This window comes from Rhinopithecus roxellana, chromosome 3 (genome assembly GCF_007565055.1).
Source record: "Rhinopithecus roxellana isolate Shanxi Qingling chromosome 3, ASM756505v1, whole genome shotgun sequence".
Lineage (NCBI taxonomy): Eukaryota > Metazoa > Chordata > Mammalia > Primates > Cercopithecidae > Rhinopithecus > Rhinopithecus roxellana.
The window spans coordinates 165,099,633-165,106,214 of NC_044551.1; positions in this window are offsets into that span (position 1 = coordinate 165,099,633).

A 6,582-nucleotide genomic window follows, 5' to 3' on the forward strand; every position below is an offset into this window, starting at 1 on the left:
GAGCCCTCATGCATAGGATTAGGATCCTTACAGGAGTCCAAAGAGAGCTTGCATCCCCCTTCACCACCCGAAGAAGGAGCTAGAAGGCGCCTTCTGTGAGCCAGAAAGTGGGCCCTCATCAGACACCGAGTCTACCACAGCCTCCTCTTGGACTTCCCAACCTCCACAATGTGAGAAATATCTTTCTGTTTTCATAGCATAGCCAGTTTGTGGAATTACATTGTAGTAGCCCAAATGGACTACAACAAATGGGTATGTAGTGATATCAGGGTTCCTGGGCAGAAATAGCTGTCAACAGAAGAGATTTGGGAAGCAAGTCAGAAATCGTGGATGTCTACAGAAATGTCAGAAGTGTCTGCTGAGCTATGGATGAGAACCACAAGAGTTGCTTTTGCAGATAAGGAGTCATTGTTTTAGTGACAAAAGAATATACTATTTTAGGGATAACAACAAGGTGTCAGGAAACAGAAGTTGAGAGCAGAGAGAGAATTTATGCCCTCTTAACCTCCTTATGGAAGGAGGGGCAGGCACAGGGGATGAGACTGGAGAGTGGAGACAGAGGGGCCACAGGCACGTTTCCAGGCAGTGGATATTGCTGCGTCAGAGGGGAGCACAAGGCCCAAAGGGCAGAAGCCAGCCCCAGTCAAGAAACAGGCCATGACTTGCAGTGGGTGCTGGGTATCAAGACCTTGGTTTTCTTTTTCTTTTTTTTTCCTTTTTTTTTTTTTTGAGATGGAGTCTCGCTCTGTCGCCCAGGCTGGAGTGCAGTGGCGCAATCTCAGCTCATTGCAGCCTCTGCCTCCCGAGTTCAAGCAATTCTCCTTTCTCAGCATCCCCAGTAGCTGGATTACAGGCATGCGCCAGCAATACTGGCTAGTTTCTGTATTTTTAGTAGAGATGGGCTTTTGCCATGTTGGCCAGGATGGTCTCGATCTCCTGACCTCATGATCTGCCTGCCTCGGCCTCCCAAAGTGCTGGGATTACAGGCATGAGCCACCACATCCGGCCTAAGACCTTGCTTTTCAATGAAACAGTCTGAGACTGAGTCTCAGCACTTTCACTTGCTCTGTGAGCTCAGGCACATCCTCTGCTCTCGCTGGGTGCCAGTGTCTCCCCCTGCAAAAAAGAACTTGTATCTCACCCTCCTGATTCAATCAGTCCACCCCAGATGTACTCCCTGTTGATTAGCTTAAGGATTTGGGACTTTGATGGCATCAGCCAAATCCCTTCAGGGTGGTACCTAACCCAGGGTTTGATTGGATACGGGTGGGGTTGTGACTGCCTTCAACTTGCACAAGGATTTGGAAGGATTCTGGGCCCTGTGTCCCCAACTGCAAAATAGGAGGTTGTCTTGGCTGAGGTGCAGTGGCTCACGCCTGTAATCTCAGCACTTTGGGAGGCTGAGGCGGGTGGATCACGAGGTCAGGAGATCCAGACCATCCTGGCCAACACGGTGAAACCCTGTCTTCACTAAAAATACAAAAAACTAGACGGGCATGGTGGCAGGCACCTGTAGTCCCAGCTACTCAGGAGGCTGAGGCAGGAGAATGGCGTGAACCTGGGAGGCGGAGCTTGCAGTGAGCCGAGATCAGGCCACTGCACTCCAGCCTGTTTGACAGAGCAAGACTCCGTCTCAGAAAAAAAAAAGAGGTTGTCTTTTTTGCACCAATGAACATCCATGATTTCTGAATTGTTTTCGACCTCACTGAGCTTCCAGTGAAACAGGAAGTGCTGAAATCCCAACCTTGGTGTAAGTGGAGTTAGCTGAATTTTGTGATATACTTTTTCTGCATCAAGATAAACATGTACCCCCTACCCATTCTATTAAATGTGGTGTGGTTGATTTTCACATGTTGAACAAACATTGGACTTCTTGGATAAGTCCCAGAAGTTCATGATGTGTAATCATTTTCATTAGCTGCTTTATTTATATTAGTTTGGTTAGAAATTACCTAGTCATAGGTGTCAGGGGCTTCAAATTCCTCTAGTATCCTTGCTTTGGTCTCCACTTGTGATGGAGTTTCCCCAAATGGTCCCCCTCAGGGACAGTCTGTGGCTCTGTCTGCTATAACCCAGCGCTCCTGCACTGCGCCTCTGTTGGGATGGTGGCAGACGGGGCACATTCTATAATCTTCCAGTAAAATCTGTCAGTACTCCTGTATCCAAGGGCTGGACCTACTCAAATGTTCTCCAGTGGTAAAACTTCACCTCCTTGCCCTGTCCTCCCTCCCCTCCCCTGGTTGCAGGATTCCAATCTACTGGAATCCTCAAAGTCTTGAGCCATGTTGACAGTTTCCTCTCCCTTAGGTGAGATAGGAAGGATAGAGAGAGTGGGGGAATGTCCTTCCCCCAGCTAGCATAAGACTCTGGCAAACTCTTTTCCCTAGAGTGTAGGCTTTTATGGAGAAGACTCTGGGTGTATTTCACAATGATTCCCCTTCTTCTGCCACAGCCCTCAGGGGATATTTCTCAGATCATCACCTTGTGAATCTGCTGGGACTCCTGGAGCTAATGGCAGTGGCGGTATGCGGGACCCATTACGACCATGGACCGAGAAGTTCCACATTCTCAATTTAGTCCATATTCAACCTCCAGCAATTCATCAAAATTACCTGTTAGTTTTCCGACCAGTTTATGGCTCCAGTAGGCTCCAAGTAAACAGACCTCTGTCTCTGGATACACCCGTCTCTCCAGATTTCACAGTCATGACTTCAGTTCTCGGAAAGATAAAAGTCACTGATTTTCAGCTTGACTAGCTTTTTTCTTATAAGGACAGGGGTGATGACTTCCAAGCTCTTTACATGTTGTAGTTGAAACCGGGAGTTCCAACAAGTTTCTGAGTGCAAGAGAATTAAAGAGAGAATTGAAGAATAGAAGAATATCAAATGACAACAGAATCACAAAAATCCTTTAACTGCTCAGTTTAAACAGTTTAAATGCCGAGGCAGGAAACAATTTCATGATGACTTCAGTGTCAATAGAATGGCTATCAGAGGTTGTCTGTGTAGCATCATGCAGAAATGCAGAATATGGACAGGACACCTTCTACAGCGTACTCCAGGCTTTGCTTTAATTTTGAACAGCAATTGTTCGCACTTCTGGCCCGGTGCGGTGGCTCACGCCTCTAATCCCAGCACTTTGGGAGGCTGAGGTGGGTGGATCATGAGGTCAGGAGTTCGAGACCAGTCTTCACTATGTTGAAACCCCATCTCTACTAAAAACATGCACACACACAAAAATTAGCTGGGCATGGTGGCGGGTGCCTGTAATCCCAGCTACTTGGGAGGCTAAGGCAGAAGAATTGCTTGAACCCAGGAGGCAGAGGTTGCAGTTAGCTGAGATCGCACCATTACACTCCAGTTCGGGTAACAGTGCGAGACTCCGTTTCAAAAAAAAAAAAAAAAAAAAAAAAAATTATTTGCACTTCTACACATCTACATACGTTTATATTTGTATTATATCAACCAAAGGAATACAATTTGACTTAATTGAGTTTCTGCAAAAAACTTCAATTTCCCAGGTTTCATCTAGAAGGGATAAGATAGCTTTCTAAGCACTGTTTTCCAAAAGATAAACATTGCACAAAAAAAATAAAAATAAAAAATAAAAAAATTCTCATTGTTATTATTTGCATCTGGGGTTATACTGTAAAAAGAGACATTTTAGATCTTTTATAGTGTCTAGTAGTAAACAAAAAGATTACATTTTTATTACTGCAGATTTTATCCTGGCACTTGAAAATTCGTTTGCAATTTTAGAACCAGGAAATTCTTTTGGTGTGTCCAATTGGCCATTTGAGCTGAAAAGATTGATGATGGTGATATACAGTGTGGAAGGTCATTATAATTTCGGCTATGGTTGTTTTATTTTCATCTGAATTTCCTTTCATCAGAAAATTTGTTACTTTCTCCATTTCTTTAGCACTATTTGAGGAAATCATGTATCTCTTAGGCTTAGCTGTTAGTATATCCTGGCTTGTATCTGATTTCCCAATGTGTTCAATACTGAATGAACAATTGTGTACTGTAGAAAGAGTTTCAAAACATCTTTTCTCTAATTTAATAGATACCAAATGTTTTGAAATTTTTTTTTTTTTTTTTTTTTTTTTTTTTTTGAGAGAGTCTCGTTCTGTCACCCCGGCTAGAGTGCAGTGGCGCGATCTCGGCTCACTGCAACCTCCGCCTTCCGGGTTCATGCCATTCTCCTGCCTCAGTCTCCCGAGTAGCTGGGACTACAGGCTAATTTTCTGTATTTTTAGTAGAGATGGGGTTTTACTGTGTTAGCCAGGATGGTCTCGATCTCCTGACCTTGTGATCTGCCCACCTCGGCCTCCCAAAGTGCTGGGATTGGTGTGAGCCACCACACCCCGCCTTGAAAATTAATCATGAAATTTATACTTGCATTTTGATTCAAATATACATAAATGAAAATAGGCAATAGGGCAGATCTCATATTAAGTATCCTTAACACAAAATATAACATAAAAAATAAATCATAGTAATCACAATAATTGAAAATACTAAGTTTGATCATCTCACAAGAGTGAAGCATAATTACCAATAAATTGAGGCCGAACTATTGAAAGGTTGGAAACTTACAAACTAACAATAAACTTGAACTTGATATGTGACACAGAAAAGTCCAACTTTATGCATGCCTGCAAGGGAGAACTGTGTTTGCAGGAACAGTATCCCTGAAGAAAGCCAGAGCTGATCTTATCCAAAATTTTGAGCAGCTGTATCTGGGACTGGCACATTTTCAGAGGCAGGGATTGTTAGACTTTCAAGTGTGTTAGTGTGGTCACTGGAATTAGATGGTTGTCGACTGGCTAACTTCCAGAAGCATGGTCACTGGAGGGAGGGACTTGCTGACCCATCATGGTCTAGAAGCAGCACTAAGTGGCATTCAGAAGCTGGAGGCTGTCATTCAGCTGATCTCATAAGCATGGCTGCTGGCAGTGAGGCCGTCACTGATTTTTCAGACCATGTGTACTGATCCAAAGGTTGAATTATTGGAGATTATTTTACAACTTAGGAATCTGGCCAAAAGAACAATCTTTTCCTTTCTTTAATATGGAAAACAAGTACTTTTATTCTGACTTCCGTCTTTTGTCTTCCCTCAAACACACAGGAGAGAACATAAGAGATTGTTCAGATCTTTATTTGCGGAGGTATGATTTCCAGCTTGTATTGCCACTTAAGCAATTTAATTACTGCAATTTAATTACTGCAATTTAATTACTGCAATTAAGCAATTTAATAACTGACGCAGAACCGTAGCTTTAAGTGCTGATTTTTCATTAATGAGGGGAGAAACCCTGAATACATTTAAGGCATCCTAACCAAGTTAATACAGGATTCAGGACAAAATCTTTAAATACAGGGCGTTTGGCAACCCTACCTGAGTCAGGTTTCTTCTCACTCGCCACTCTCACCTACTTGCCTATGAAAACCATGCCTTATTTATTCTAATACATAATTATCTGTCTCCTGTTCTTCGTCAGTGCTGTCCCTGTTTGAGTTGGGATCTCATTTACCTACTACTTGAACAGCCCAGATTTCCTGGGGGGCATCAGTCATCAGCTTTCTTCAACCCCATACGCTTATCTTTTATGCAATTTCCCTTGCCTACCATCTTTGACTCCACCAATTTTACCGTAAAATCCAAACTCCTTAGCTTGGCAAATAAGGCCTTTTGTGATTTGGCTTCTGCCGTCTACTCAAGCTTTAACACTGGTCATTTTCTTGCTTGCTAGTTCTAAATTAAGTTTCCCAAATGTGCCCTATTACCCACCTATACTTTGGCGCATGCAGTTTCCTCTTAATCGGAATGCGTCTTTCTGCCTCGGAGTTCCTATTGTTCTCCCCCAATAGAGCCCAGGCATCATTGCCCCTGGAAAGCTTTGATGTCTCCGGGCTCTCTTGATGAGTCTCTTTCTTCATCCTGTGCAAATCTTTACAATATTCTCATAGTGGAACATACTGTCGTAACTTACGTCTATTGAAACAACAAAAACTGCAACATAATCTGCTTGCTCATTTGCTAATCCAATTCCATCCCCTTCCCCTCAATTCATGGCTTCTTGAACAAAAGCCTGTGTCTATCTTAAAACTTGTAGTTTTTTTTTTTTTTTTTTTTTTTTTTTTTGAGACGGAGTCTCGCTGTCTCCCAGGCTAGAGTGCAGTGGCCGGATCTCAGCTCACTGCAAGCTCTGCCCCCCGGGTTCCCGCCATTCTCCTGCCTCAGCCTCCCGAGTAGCTGGGACTGCAGGCGCCCGCCACCTCGCCCGGCTAGTTTTTTGTATTTTTTTTAGTAGAGACGGGGTTTCACCGGGTTAACCAGGATGGTGTGGATCTCCTGACCTCGTGATCCGCCCGTCTCGGCCTCCCAAAGTGCTGGGATTACAGGCGTGAGCCACCGCGCCCGGCCAAAACTTGTAGTTTTAAGACTTGTAAACATATACAGTGCCTGCTCCAAAGTTAACAAATATTTACTGTTATGAGAAAAACTTGGGACTATAATGTCCCCCCTCAAACTGGGAAGGAGCTGAGACCAAAGAATGACTCAGACAAGTCCAGCTTG